Raw genomic sequence first — 15,960 nt, forward strand, 5'->3', positions numbered from 1 at the left:
GGTCCAAATACTTATCATGATGTGGAAACAGAAGTACTTGACCAATGTCAAGGGAAAGTTCTTAGGATAGGCATACATATATGCTTAACAATTACATATATATTGTGTTTATTTGGCTGTTACCTTTCCTTTAAGGCACTAATGATATTCACAGTGCTATTCATTCTATATTACTGGCACAAGAACAAGTAAACATATCTCGAATTCCATTAGACATCAAGGTCATCCTGCATAATCTGTAGCATGAAGTCACCCTTCCTATAATGAAACGAAGCAGGAACACTATCTTGCTCATGTTACAGCACAAATAGAAAAGTAAAGACTTGTATTCAAATACTGTAGGAAGGCCCAAACATCCAGCCTTTTTTGACCTTTGACAATGCTGATTAAGTAGCCAAGAACGTGGCCTACACAACTGTCACCTGATCTTTTGGATCAGTTACAGATAACATCACTCTCACAGCTCAAAGCTATTTTTTGCACTATAAAGTGGTTGGACAAGAATGATTTTCACTAGCCCACTCCATCTTGTTCTAAAGCTCAGACAGACAAGCTTCATGAATCTTTCAGTGACACTACTGTTCAAATATGATGAAAAAGTAATTTTCTTCACAGGACAGGGGCACACTTTCTTAGTTAAATACAACTAATAAGCAAAAGTAAGATGTGCTTTCTTAGAAGACAGAGAGACAATGATTCCGATTCTCTGTTTTTGTCAAAGCTCCTTCTCTGCTACAGTGAAATTCCAGAGCCAGTCCTTGGTCAGGAGGACCACTTAAGAAAAATCACATCATCTCTGTAGGTCAAGGGAGAATATGCCAAACCTACAAGGTTTTTTTCCATTTGTTACTCTTTCATCTTAAATACAGAGCAACATCTTCTGCTTTGCCAATGTTCACTTAGCTTTAGGTAGCTTTATCTTCTCACCCAGATTTTTACTGATACTCTTCACCTTTTCACTGCTGATTTTTTGTCAAAAGCTTCAAAAAGAAAAAAAGTGTGCTTATCTATGTGCCAGGATTTATTGATTGCATTATACTCAATTATATTCTATTTCATAATGTTTAATATATCTGTATCCATAGATGCTGTAAAGGTTTCATTTGTTACTGAAGAGCTATTTCAGTGATAAATGTAGTGTTCTGAATAAATCTTTTAGTGTTTATTCAAGAAGTCAGGTGTGCCCCCCGCCCCATTTTGGGGGGTTGGGTTTTCTTTGAGTGGTAGGGTGAGGACATAGTAGCGTCCTTAAAAGATCACGTCCACCCCATACCCCATCTTTCCCTACATCCAAGGAACAACAGAGAAGTCCTTGGAATCTAAGGTCAATATAAACCAGCTGCAAAAGTTGCTGCTTACAAAATGTTCCATCTTCAGTAGAGGCTCATCATCTTCCCTGCTTATTGCTGCTGGGGCTTGCTGGACTGGAATTGATCCCTGATCATTCATTTGGCACTGAGTTGCACTAATCACAACTGTGGCTGCTCCCTATCAGATATTGTCATGTGTAATATGATTGCCTGCTCTTTTTTTTTTTGGGGGGGGGGGTACTAATGATTTGTGCAAGCAATGATAACGATCCATTTTGTACCAAGGACATCTTGCCTTATTCACTTGATCACTCTGAAGTTTGGTGGTAATAAAAACCAAAGTCTTCTTTGTTTCCAACTGTTAAAAAAACAACACTTTTTATGATAGCTGAGGAAATTCCACATGTCCACTCCTGGCCTTGGTATTAAGCCATAGTTGGGACTTGAGAGAGAAAACACACCCAGATCTTTGGGAAAACGTATTTAAAAGACTAGAGAGAAACAATCTTTAATCAAAAATTGTTGAAATAGAAGTGAGAAAAAGGTCTGAAGTATCAAAGGAAAACTGGGGGGGCACCTTTAGGATCTGAATGTCAGGCGGGCAGAAAAGAGCAACAGATGGCACTGTACAGAGATGGTTACTGCTAGTTCAAGCCCAAGAACAAATAGCTGCATTGTGGAAGAATATCGCATAATCTCACACTTTGCTATAATAAGATGGATAAGACAGAGTATAGCCTAGGCAGGTAGAAGCTTGTAAAATTGTAAGAAATTAATTAGCTCTACATGCAATGCTGTCTCTTCTGCTGGAAGCAAAGTTTTTGATTCCATGATCAACATAGTCTCCTTCTACCCACACGTGTGATTTGTACAGACAAGGAAGAACATGTACCTCATACCAGGTTGTGTTTGATGCATTTTGATGTCTGCCAGCCAAATCCTGTCTTGTCTTCTGATCATCAGCATTTTATTAGAAATCTACTGTGTTTAACAATCTACAAGGACTTAAAACCATTGTGGCTTTTAACTCTTAGAAATATTTTACCGCTCTATAGTATATGTGAGAAGCAAGCTTCTTCAAACTTGAACTTTCTGTAAGGGAACAGAAGGGCTCAGCTGCTCCCTAAGGGATGGGGAGCCAGCAGCTGAGCACAGTAACACCTCCCAGCAGGAGAGGGGCCAGGGATCTGATCCACCAGTCCCAGCAAGGTAAGCAGGGCAGGCTGGGAGAGCATGGCCAGATTCAACAAAGGCTCCAGATCATCAGGCAAGTTTATGGTGATGAGGCAGGTCTAAGATGAAGCCAGGAAGACAATCTACAGGTCAGGATTAGGATCATGTTTGGTGATCACCAGGCAGGTCCACAGTGATAAGACAGGTCCAAGATCAAGCCCAGCAGTCAACCCACAGGTTGGGGCCTGGGTCAACAAGGTCTGTGACCAGACATATAGAGACCAGTGTTCCTACAGCATAGCTCCAGCAGAGACTGAAGGCCCCAGGGTGAGCTGAAATGGGGCTCCTGAGACAACTGGACAGAGGGTGTGGATGGAGGCCAGGTGAGGTTCATCAGGGCTTTAAGGCTTATTACAGCACTCAGAGCCATCTCGCTTTCCACCTTTGCATCTTCAAATACATTATATGGCTTTTAATATTTTTTCTAGCTTCCCATACCTTGTAAAGAAAAGTATCTTCACTTCTTTTACTACTTGTTCTTAGCTTCTCCCAAAATGTATATGTCCTTAGCTGTGTCTCTGTCAACATTATCAGGAGGTACATATAAGAGACAAGAGCAAAATAGTTCAAATACCTAATACTGTTAAACAAACACCTACTTATGCCAACTGAGAGTGTATAACCTTCAGATTTGTGTATGGCTGCATAGGATTGGTCAGGAGCAGAAAGAAACAGAAACACAGGATTGATCAAATGCAAATACTTGAAAATATTCATATATTCAGTCTTCAAAGTCTGTACAAATACAGACTGTAATATCATCTTTGTCACTCGTTGCTTTGATCTTGTCATTCATCTGGGTTAAAATCCTTTTCTATTACAAATTTAAGCTTAATTTCATTGTCTTCAAAGTTCTGTACTGTTCTACTTCTCCCTACTCATTTGAACTCCAAGTTGCTATTCATTCTCTTCAGTGCTTTTATAATCAAGCATGTCAAGGAGTGAGACCAGAAGAATAAAAATTTAGGAGATAAGCACTGTGAAGTAAGCTAACTTTTCAGTCTTCCAAGACAGAGTAATTGTTCCAAAATAAATTAACATTTATTACATAATAGAAGGAACACACTCTGAGTTATACCAGCAGAGCTATAGCATTATATTTTTTCTGCAAAAAGTATTCTAGTCCATCCCTCTCCACAGAGAAACCCTTTTCCAGAGTGGGTTTCTCTGCAGGCTCCCATCAGATGTAACATTCCCTTTAGTAGTAATGCCTAGAAATACTTGAGAAAAGTGGTGGGTTTTTTCAGATGTCTTCATATAAGGCAGAGGACTGAAGCAGACAACTGGCATAGTAAAGTCTGATGCCATCAGTGCTAGCATTGACTGATCACATCTGCAAGAGCCCTTCAGATGGTGTCTCCAGTTAGGAGAACATATTTCTGTCATCTTAGGTTCATTCCACCAAAAATGCGCAGACGCAAAAGCCAACGGAAAAGCCATATTCAATATAAGCTTAGTTTTTCTGCCTGTAGACTTCTCTTGAGTTTGCTCACTCATATATATTTTTCTTATTTTTCTTCAATAGCTCTGAATTAGCATGAGTTAATAGTAGCTGTGCCTTCGCATAAGATTAAGTTTTTCCAAAAGTTCATTTACAGCTAATTAGGAGTTTGTGAAACAGAAGAAGTGAAATATGCAGCCTCTTTGTTTCTCTTCTTGGGTCTTAAGAACAGTCATTGATGAATGGAATTAGAGTTCCTTCCACCTCTTCATTACTAACTCTTATTTAGCAGTGTAGCATTCATGTTGTCAACAGTACCTCTAGACAACTTCTTACTATTTCTTTGATGCAATTGTCATATAAGATGTATGAGATATTATTAAATTGGATCCTATTGGAACATGAAGTTAAGATTTTTTTCCTTTCCATTGTAGTTGAATGGAAGGAAGTGCACTTTATATCTTGTACTTGTTTTTCAACAACAACAAAAAAAAGTTTTTCCCCATGAAGTCTACTCTAACAACAATTTATACTGTTGCAAAACACTGCAATACCATCTCATCAGAGGCAATTCTGAGCAGGCAGACACAGTAGTCAGTGATGCAGAATCCATCAAAGAGACAGCATATGAGCATAGATGTAAGTACAACCTCTCACACCACCACCTGTGCTGACTGCAGGTTTTTACCTTAATATGTGAAAAAGTTGTTGATAAGTAAATTATATGTTGTAATGATGACAACTCTAAATTACGCAGTTTGTGTTAGTCATCTGTAGAATTTATTTCATATTTGTGTATTTGGAAGTATTTGAATATTTTTTGGAAAAAATGGTAATAGTGGGTCAGGGGAGGTACTACAAAGTTGAAAGTTTACATGTAAAATCTACTTCTCGCATTTTGTATTTTTTCTGATTCTTTATTTTCTTTTTTAAGTATTTCTGCTTTTTTAGAAAGGGGAGGAATATATTTTGATATGATTGAATTCTTGTTGGTGTTCACTTGTGCAGAATGATGAAGAGGCGTGAAAGTTAAACGTGCTTCATACCATCATTTTTTCCTCTTGATTGCTTTCATACCAACAGCAGATGTCCAGTGAAGGGACACAAATATTTCCTTTTAGCAAGTCATTCCACTGAAAATAATGGGAGCTTATTTAAATAGTATGGCCCTGAAGAGACAAAGCGGGGTGCGAGCACAGGAGAGAATAAAAGCAGAAATGTACTCAATCAAAGAATGAGTTTATCTGCATGCAGTGAAATTTTTTAGCAAGTTACATGTAATAAAATTAGTAGGAATTCAACTATCCATTGATTTGTCAAAGGCATCGGGAATGATAACTTGAAATTTGTTGTGGCCATGAATACTATTGATTGTCCTGCTCCGTGCACTATTGTGCCAAAAAATCAATTATTTAATAATTCATTTTATACTGTTAAATTATTTTATTAAGTCTAAATTAAGAATTATGATGGATACAAATGTATATGCTAAAACATAATGCTGAAATGGATTCCTCTCACAAGTTTAAATAACCATTCTGATGAGACAAGATTGATTACCAAAATAAAAGCATGATAAAAAAAAGTCAGGAAGGCTTTGCAGATGTGGTGAATCATTACATACTACTTTGCTTTCCAAAATGAGTGCTGATCCTGCTGTTGCTTATTGTGCAGAACTTCGATTAAAATTAATGGGAATCCTACGCACAGGAAAGCTGCAGTGTGGTAAATTTGGGTTTTTTACCCTTACATGAGTATTAATGGGAATTACAGGTGTGTTTGGGGGCAAAACCACTACACATATAAAAAAAAAGTCTAGCCACATTTGAAGGGCTGCATAGTAGTATTAATTACAGCTCTCAAAAAGATCACTCTGTGGCAAATGAGACAATGTTGTTTTCTTCCTTCTCCTATGCAGTGATCAGATGCAAATATTGCTGAGGAAAATTTTCTCATGTTGAGGAACTGACCAGTCATTGTCTGAAGCTATAAACTAAGGGTATGTTGTTTCCAAAGAGACAGATGCTAAATCAGAGTCAGTAAGTTTTCATCACAGATCCTTATTTTTATTACAGTACAAACAAAGAATATATATTAAAAGAATATTACAAAAAAATCAAGCACCAGCAAGTAATAAAACACCTAGATTAAAACAATTCTACGACTTCAGGGCTATACCTCTGCCAGATTCAAAGATTCAGGTGCAAAGAATGAATTGACAGAGCTTTTCAGAATATAATTGAATGAGTTGTGTACAATAACCTTGGTGGTCACAAGCATTGCAGATATGAGTTAAATGTCTCCTAGATTAAAATTTCTCCCTTCTGAGCACCAAACACTTTGGAGTAATCCATATCATAACTGAAGTAACTGTTTCTGTCTATCTCTTGTCTATAAAATCTCTGAAATGCCTCAAAACCAGGGATACACAGCTTCTGGAACAGAGTAACTGGGGAAAAACTCAAAAAGAGAAATCAAAATATTTTGGCTTTTTCCTGATCACACTAGTAGAAGAACAAGCCTGCGCCTGATTTGTCTGCCTTAACACTTTCACCAACAGTACTGTTCGTATATGATGAAGTCCTGTTCCCAGTGAAATCAGTCGTAACAGCGCAGCTCCCTCAGCGCTTACACTGCATTTCAGGATACTAAGTACCATCCTAACCTTGTGACAGCTCCCTGTTGTCCATACTGATTTTGCTATGCAGCTGTGCAGAGATGAGGCAAAGACGGAGGTGAAAGGCCAGGCTGAGGCCTATTTGGTCTCTTCCTACAGAGGAGAACACATAGGGCTCCTGAACCCCATGAGTTCACCATCATGACTTATGGGAGCTACCACATTTTGGTGACTAAGAAGATACTTGAAACAGATGACCAGCATGCTCTGGGTGAACAATGTCAAGAAGAGAATAAGGAGCAATAGGCTGCCCAGTTATGCACACAAAAAGGCATGACTCTGTCCTAAGCCCATTCCCCAAACCGGGGACATCCATCAATGGATGATGGTGGCAATATTCATTCAAAGTATCTTTGTGTCATAGTTCACTGTCAGAAGGCCATGAGTTTTGTTGATGCCTTCCTTAGAGCACCTTTATTTTAGTCTCTGTCATATCTTTCTTCATTCCCCCTTTAGATTGTCTCTCTGACCCTGTAAAAGCAGTAAACCAACCTGTCTGTTGCCACGTTCCAGGAAATATGCCTGTTAATGATGTAGGTCCCTGACTGCTCCCCCGAAAAATTGTTCTCCTATCTCCCATTTTGATAATCATTCATTAGTCCTGGATTTTTATTCCCATCAAGTTTGAACAGAGGAAGAAACCCTTCCTACTGACTAGTATCTGTTGTCTCCCATACAGAGAAAAAGTGTTTTCTAACATGTCACTTGGAGAAAGTCACAGTGTGTGGCTTTTTATGTGTGCTTTTTACCTAGAGTAGGGCTTCTTTTAGGAGAGATGTTTCTCCTTTGATCCCTCTTGAGTGTCTCCCAGGATAAATGTCCCTGGGACAGTATCTCCTAGCATGAATGACACCAGTCCTCACCCTCTGGACACTTCACAACTCCATCTCATCCAATTGGTTCCCAGTGGTGCTCACTCCGAACTTGCTGCAGACGTGAAGGAAATCCCTGCAAAAATACAAAGCAAACACTGGGTGCAAATCTGGAAATGCCTGTGTCATGGCAGGTGCTGCAGCTTGCCTGGTAGACCTGTATGAGGTGACCCTGTATGGTAAGAGGGTGCTTCAGAAAAAGAAGCCATAAATGCTGCATCCTGACTGACAGAAATGCATCATATCCAAAAAGGAAACCACTAGGCTTTCTTATATGGACATAGCTTTGTATTTGTGCACACTAGCTTAAAAATACAAGGAAATAACATTGAGGCTTTGCACTGGCCTCCCCCTTGGTAGAGGGAGGATTGAGAAGAAGGGATACACAAGAGAACAGCAGTGGAGACTGCCTTGGACCAGTGGTCCACAGATAAGGCCGGCTGGAATCATCCTGGGCTTAAACACAAGACATCACAAGGCAGACTCACAAGGTAAATGTCTGGTGACCCCATACTTTATTATTCTATTGCTACTTTGAACAGAAAACATATTTGTAAAAATTGATTTCCAGCAATGGCCAGGGTCAAAGTGAAGGAGTGTGGATGCTAGCTAGTGTGATGGTTCAGGTCGGAACTGTTGGGCTCCCATGTCAGCAGCTCCTGTACCTTCTTATCTCTTCTTTCTTTTGTCTTGCATCACCCTCAGACTTGTGCAGCTGAACCTCTGAAGTTACCATGCTATGGTCTATTCTGGCTGTTTTGGAATTAGGAGTCCTAGAAAGAAATTGACTGGGTCTTGTTTTCCATCCTTCAGCAACATCCATGAGGGTTTGGAGAAGAGGTTCTTCTCTTATTCATTCATACCTGATAGAAAGCAAAGTATGGCTCAAGGCATGCCCCTAACTAGTCGGACAAAGAGTAAGTCCTTTGCCTGGCAGGACTGACACTGCTGGTGGCTCTGCATAGTGCTACAAGGACAGGCTGTGTAAACCTTGACCTAAGGAGGATGTCTGGGGAGACTCAGATCAATGCAGAGTGGGAAGTATTCCTGCAGCTGCAGCAGAGTGGAATTGTGGTACCATGGATTATGCTGTTAGCTGGGATGATCTGGAAGCTTTCTGCATTTTTCTCTCACCAGTTTGGGGAATAATAGTCTGAAAATGGTTGTGAAGTTATTCAAGCACGAGTGGTCTGTACAGTGCATTTGGCCTTAAGGCTGTCTCTGAAGATGTTCATACAAGATAGCACAGTGGTAGCTGTTAAAGATACAAAAAGGAAATAGCACTGGTAAAATAATAAATTTTATTTAAAATGAAATCTCTCAGGAATTAGGAGTGATTGAAATCATAAAGATGAATGACTTCTTAAATTAATCTAATTTCCACAGGCATGTCAATATTTTTGTTAATATTAAAAGTAGTGGTTGCACAAGAAGATAATGTAAAGTGTGTTACAGTTTTGTAATGCTCATAATGCCTGGCTCATGATTAAGATAGAAAGCTGTCACTCTGCACATTGCAAAAAAGAAAGAACCAAGAATTACATATAATTCCTCCTGCCATAACTTAACAGTATTTTTGCCCACTTAAGGTTACTTTGTCCAAAACCAATGCTTAAATCTTTAGTAACCCAAAAGACCATTTTGACATAAATGTGCTGCAGCTTCTTTAATCTGTTGCAGCTCACTTGGCCACAAGACTTTCTTCACTAATAGCAGAACATGAGCTGTATTAGCTATATCTGTCTTAGATAAATGTAAGTGAAAATGTCCCTCACATTCACTGAACATTTTAGGTTTTACTCAGAAGCAAACATTTCTGGGCTGCTCCTGATGCCCTTGAGAACAATTTTTCTCATTTTTCTTAATTCTTCTCTGTGATTCAGTTTCTATGAAGAGACTCTAGGAAAAATAGAAAAGGCAGGGGAAGGAAAGGAGGGGAAGGATAGCAAAGAAGCAAAGGAAAGGTGCAGTTGAGAAACAAAACGGCATGTAACAGAAGCACTAATGAAGTGGGAAGGCATGTAGGGGGAGAGGAATCAGAGACTCACAATAAAGGGACCCAGAAAATGATGAAAAAATTGTGACCGACACAGAAAAGTAGAACTTACCAGTAGCTAACATGAAAAGGATATTTGGAATAAGAATGGTCCACTTATATTTCATGGTCCTTTCTGTCCAGCCCATTTGAAAAAAATTACAGGAGGAGAGCACTCTGCCAGACACAAATGAAAGATACAGAAAGTCCTGATTATGTATATATATGTTATGTGATTGCTGATCTCAGTTGATGACATTTATCTTTATGAATTCACTGAGTTCTTTAGGTGGGAGAAGTCAGAAAACATCAGTGGCATTCTCTTGGCTCTGCTCAGAGTGAAACCAAATGTCAGTGTCATCGTAAAGATGAGCTTTCATGTGTAATATATGTGTAGTATTGGTTTTATGATGAATTGCAGTCTATAAAATGCAAACTATTTTAAAGACTTTAAGAAATTAATGTTGTGGATATTACTCATACACCAATAAAAGAGTTTGCAAAAGACTGATCCAATATTAAAAAAATTTTCATGCACATAAAGTTAGAATATTTTAGAATGCTGTAAATTGTGGGAAAAGGGTGGTTTTTTCAGATGTTGCAATGAAGTGAATTGTAACTTTATCAAATTAAGAGGTCTGCTTTGTAGTATACGCTGAGGGGATTCTCTGAGTTTACGTTATGTCATCCTCAGTAGCTGGCTTGCTTGAAAAAGACATTTAATACTTCTGTGGGAAAAAAAAAATAAGTACCAAGAATCACCAGTTCTGACTAATAACTTTAGTTGACACAGGGCTCCTGGTTCACCCTCAAGGACCAGTTCTGGACAGATTCAAGTGGGAGAATGATGGATTAGTGTGAGTGGTTATGTTTTCATGATCATTGAGCAGAGGGAGGTCAAAGTGGGTTCAGCTGTGCAGAAGAGAGGAGGACATTGTTGCACAAGGAGAGCTCAGGGAGGAAAGAAGAGACTAATCAGCCTCAGTTGCTGACAAAAAAAAAAAAAAAAAAAGCAGATTTAGAGAAGAGATCAGTTTAGATTAGGAGAAAGTGTGCCAAAGCACCTGTAGATGTCGAGAGACTTGCAAGTTAAACTCAAAGACATATCTTTCCTGAACGTGAATTTCAGGTTTTTCTGGCACATGGAGTCTGAAGGGTATAAATTTGATCTGCAAATCACTTGTCACAGTGCGTGACCAGAGGGTTTGGGAATGTGCAGGTGCTGCAGTAAGGAAGACTGGGAGACTATCACTTTTTTATTTTAAAAGATGCTAGACTGCTAGACAAGAAATTTTAAATTCAAGAGTTTTAGTTTCAAACTAGAAACTTGAGAAACTATTAGAGGACTCAAAGCAGAGGCACTTTGCCTGAAAGCATGTGAAAGTGAGCAAATTACTCTATTTGCACCAGTTTAATGGATAATGAGGCTAATTTGTAACTGGATAACTTACCCCATATTCCTGTGTACCTTCCTGCTGTGTACATGCTTATGCACAGCTACAGAAAACAAGCATATTTACATGGGAATAATTAAAACAGATACCTGTATACATGACCTGCACAGACATTCTTGGCAAGATTATTTTCTCTGAAGATTATATTCCTATTGGTAGAATGCAGATCTGATTTCATTTAGACAAACCTCTCACTGCTTTTTAATAACAAATGCGAGACAACACTATACATTAAGTATATGGCTAACATGTCATGCATGCTGAGAGAAAATAGCTGTCAAAGCAAATGAGCATTTGGATGATACAATGATAAGAATAATGTAATTAAATTAATTTTCATACCACTGATTTTATCACCCCATTTTCCACACTGTTCCTTCTACCCATATGCTTTGTTTCCATCCAAATCTGCTCATTAAGGAACAGTGACTAACATTTGTTACAGACAATGCTGAAGATCATGTCCTGGGATTGTTGGAATAAGGTTTAATTCATCTGAAGAAGTAGGAACATAATAAGAAAGAAGAGAGGGAGAAACTGATATAAAATGGAAAAGCCCATGAACACAGCTGTGTAAAGAACTGGGGGGCTGAGGAGGCAGATGATCAAAAGGATTTGGAAAAAAATTAAAGTACAGGAAAATGAAAAAGACACAAACAAGGATGAAAGGGAAAGAAGGCAAAAGGATAAGAAGTGGCAGAATGAAAAGGAGCCTGTTAATGGTAGCTGGAGATAAAAGGGGAGAGGGAAGATAAGGCATAAAATGAGAGAGAATGTAATTATTCATACTTTTCTTTAAATGGCCGTCTAGCCTCCAGCCCTGTGGGCCAAGTGTCTGTTTCAGTTCGATTGGTGGAACAAGCATGTTGTATATCACAGCTAAAATATTTAGCGTCAGTGGTATACTGGAAAGAGCGCACAGTTTTCAGAGAGGGGCTAGGCAGGATGCGATGTTGGGCATCAGGCTGCTAAAAGGAGCAGGAACTCCAGTAGCACGACTCATGCCCAGGACTGGACTTGTGGGATTTCACATGCACTCATCTGCCAGTGTGAAAGTGGTACTTGTGAAAATGAGGGCTCCTTTACGCTTTCCAGAGAGTGGAGACATGCGCTTGACTATTTTGCTTATCAGGGCCCACGGGGCCAAGACTGTTGGACCATCTGAATATTTGCTAAAGCTCTGGGTACCAGTTTGATTATAGCACTCTGCCAAACTGTCTTGACTGCTGCAGCTCTTCCTCCTGTCTCTGCCTCCAACTGCAGTCTTCACTCTCTGCTGTGCTTTTGGCAGCACGGTTCCTTCCCCTCCCCCCAAATTAGGTGCTGAAAGGGGAACTAAGGAGTCATTCTCCAGTCAGAACCAGGCTGGTTTTCCTAAGACTTAGTTGTTACTGTACAGCTTATTTACAAAATCAAAGGAGCAGGGCAAGAGTTAAGATTAAGCCTTCTGCTGTTTGGTGTTTTTAGGATTGCAGTCCTGGTGTTGTATTTAACCTATCGACATACAAAGGGTTTTCTAACGGCTATGTTTATAAAAACTTACATTACAAATTTGGGAAGTCCTAAAGATCACAGATGAAACCTTCAGCTCCATCCTTAGATGAAGAGATCTCTCTCTATACACTTGGTGTGGTATGCTGGTACTTGAAAGGACCTTCATACATTTCTGCAGGAATAGCTGGTCAGGCAGGGAACCACTGCCATGCTAAGAGAGGACTGACCTCTCCAACTGAGGCCTTTTCTGGGAACAAACCTCAAAAGAGGCTCTATGAGATGCACCTTCTTTTTGTCCCAAATATTCTCTGGTCAGAGACTAAAAATAGTTTATTTTCTCCTGTTCTGCTCTCTCAGAGACAAAACACCATTGTCAGAAATGTTAAAAGGATTGCTCTGCAGTCATGATGACTCACAGCATTGAACCAGTCTTTGTGATAGGAATAATAAGATTTTACATTTTGAGGCCTGTTTTCCATTTCAATCAACATCAACAGTCTTTGGATCTATTTTTCTTTTAATATTTCTGGTACTGTTACTGTACATTATTTTTGTTTGATAGTATGGGGGGCAGATCTTGCTGTCTAGTGCTACCATGTAAATAGCATGCATAGGAATGTGCAATACATTCCATCTCTCCAGGGGTGTATAATTTATAATAGGACTAAGCCTGCTAAACAGTGAGGTCATGGCATGCCCTGGCCTTTTGGTCCCTCAGCAGCAAACCAGGCTGCGATGTAACACCATTTCTGCCTATACAAGCTTTCCTTTTTTTGAAATAAAAAGTGCACAGAAGCTAGTGGATGATTATGGCTGGGACTCACACAGCAGTACAGGATGATGCACATGCTCATGAGACCAGCAGTTTAGACAACCAGAAAGACCAATTTCCATCTTTTTATCCAAAAGGCCACTTTGTGTAAGGCTGTATTAACTTTCTTTAAGGCTATAAGGCTGTAGCTTTAAGGCTGTATTAACTTTGCTTATTCATTAGCTTTTTTCCCCCCCTGCCCTATTACCTCATTTTTCTCTCTCCATTCTTCACTTCTTGTAGCTGTGATCCTGTCTTCTGTAAGAAAACGTTTCTACTAACATCCAACTATTTCCTAAATGAGCTCAACTCCGTTTGGCTTAGAACCCAAGTGCCAGCAGGCCACTGCTGACATTTTTAGCACTTTTTCAGATTCATCTCCTCTGAACCTCTTCTGAACACACTTGCAAGGTGGGAGTTTAAAAGGACACCTAAGGCCTGATGCTAGTGGGATATTCACATTCTGTTAGTACACTGTGTGTACTTTAGTACCCATTACGCAGCAAGTTGGTCTTTGTTTGGAACTAAGAGAAAACCACAGCAAAAAGACAGAAGCCACCTATTGTCCTGAACATCAAGAGATCTATAATACTGGGTTTTTCTACACTTTTGTGGAGGTATCGTCATTTACCCAAGTCTATATACCTAGTATTCTCTTACATAGGTATATAATTATAGCATCTGACTTGGCATGCATCTCTTTTGATGTATATTTTGGAAAAATAAGTATATCCCTGCAGGTGGGGGAAAATCCAGTTTAACCACCGAAGACCCAGGCTGAGTTCTTTCAGCTATTGGAAAAATAATTAGCAGCTGAATCTGTTCTTCTTTTCCTGCTACTGAGAGGAAAATTAATAAAAGAATGATCATAGGATATATAATATGCCAGTTAGAAGACCGCATTTAAGAAAGTCTGTATCTAAAGCACTTTTATGGGCATTTTGGCTATTATGCCAATCAGTTCTCTGTTTCACTTTCTTTTAATATAACATGAAGAAAACACAAAGAGGACGGAGAATGTTAACTTGCTCGCAGAGCCAAGTCTAATCTTTGAATTTAAACACAACCTCTCAAGGGACTTCAAAGCAAGCTTTACACAGTCATCTAGAGAAACAACTAAATTGAGCCACAAAAAAGGGAATCCTCACATCTGGAATTCCTATATTTATCAGTATTTCATCTTTAGACATTTTGTGGAGCAAGGGTTGGAACCCAAATTCACTTTAGGCTAAAAGGATAGCCTAACAACTAGCTTATCAAATAATCCTTTTCTTTTTTCTTTCTGTTGTTTTGGTATGGTTTGTTTTTTTGTGTTGGTTTTTTTTCTGCCTAATGAATATTTCAGTATTCCAGGCAAAATGGAAGAATTTTACCAGAGGGATTTAGGGAGTTTGCTTTTATTCTATAAAATGTTGAAAGTAGACATTTCAACAATTTATTAATTTTCCCCAAAAAACAATGTCTGTTCCATAAACAGTCTATTTTAAGTGAAAACTGTTTGAGTCTTTGATTCTTTCCAACAGCTTCCTTACAAGTAAGATCAGCATGGCTACATTGTTGAATTTTTGAGGTCATAAACACACATTGTTCTTCTTCAAGAAGCAGAGTAGAAAATTATTCTTTCTCCTTCAGTCATTAAAATAATGTTCAAAATGACTCAGACATTTCAAATTCAGATTTCTGGGAGTTTATATTCGTTTTGTAGGAAGTGGAAAACAAACCTTGATAGACCTACTGAATATGACAAGAGTTCAGACCTGCCACTGAATCATATTTTGTGGTGAGAGAAAATGGTAAAATTGTTATATGGTAAAGAAATAAATCCCCATTGTGGAAAGAAGATGTAGGGTGTCCTGTCCCCCAAAATCTACAGCTGGCACTAACTCCAATTCCAAAGACAAATACAGAGGCAAGCACTTTCAGTGATTCTGTGGTAAACAAACATGAAGGAGAAAATCATGGGCTATTCAGAGCCTGTGAGAGCTTGCCTGGAAGTTGGTCTCACTAATGTGTTTCAGAGGAGAATTAAGGCAACATCTGCATTCCCAGATATGGTAAAATAATTAAAAAGCTGTTTGTGTTTTATTCTACTGCTTTTAAAACCATGCCGTGTCTTGAATGGAATAAAACATTGGAGAAATATTTTTTTTATCTAAGCTATTTTTAGTATAGAAGATGGAGTTACATCTGTCTTTGTTCTCCTCCTAACATCTTAGGGTTACTGTAGCTCCTTCAGGCAGCTACTAGCTTAGCTGGCTTCTGCCCCAGCCATCATGGAAGGAGTGCAAGCAAGGCTGCTATCAGTCAAGAAGACATGTACAAAGGTTAGTCTGGGCCTCTGTATATTAAGTAATAACAAGGAAATATTTTCTCTTCAAATTATTAAAACTGATTCTGCACTCACTGTGACCCAGTTTTCTCAAAAATGATGGGATTGGTGCAGGGGAGGAGAAAAAAATCTAGATCTACATCTATTCAGAAGTTACTCTGAACATTAGAAGATGTTTTGCATTCCCGAGTTCTGCAAATTCTCTTTGCAATTAAAAAGGCAACATTTGATATACTTTTTCAATAGAATACTATTTGTAGTTAGAGAAAAATAAATGCTTCTGGTGAGTTATGAATGCCAGCTA

Source organism: Buteo buteo, chromosome 3 (assembly GCF_964188355.1).
Source record: "Buteo buteo chromosome 3, bButBut1.hap1.1, whole genome shotgun sequence".
NCBI classification, from domain to species: Eukaryota; Metazoa; Chordata; class Aves; order Accipitriformes; family Accipitridae; genus Buteo; species Buteo buteo.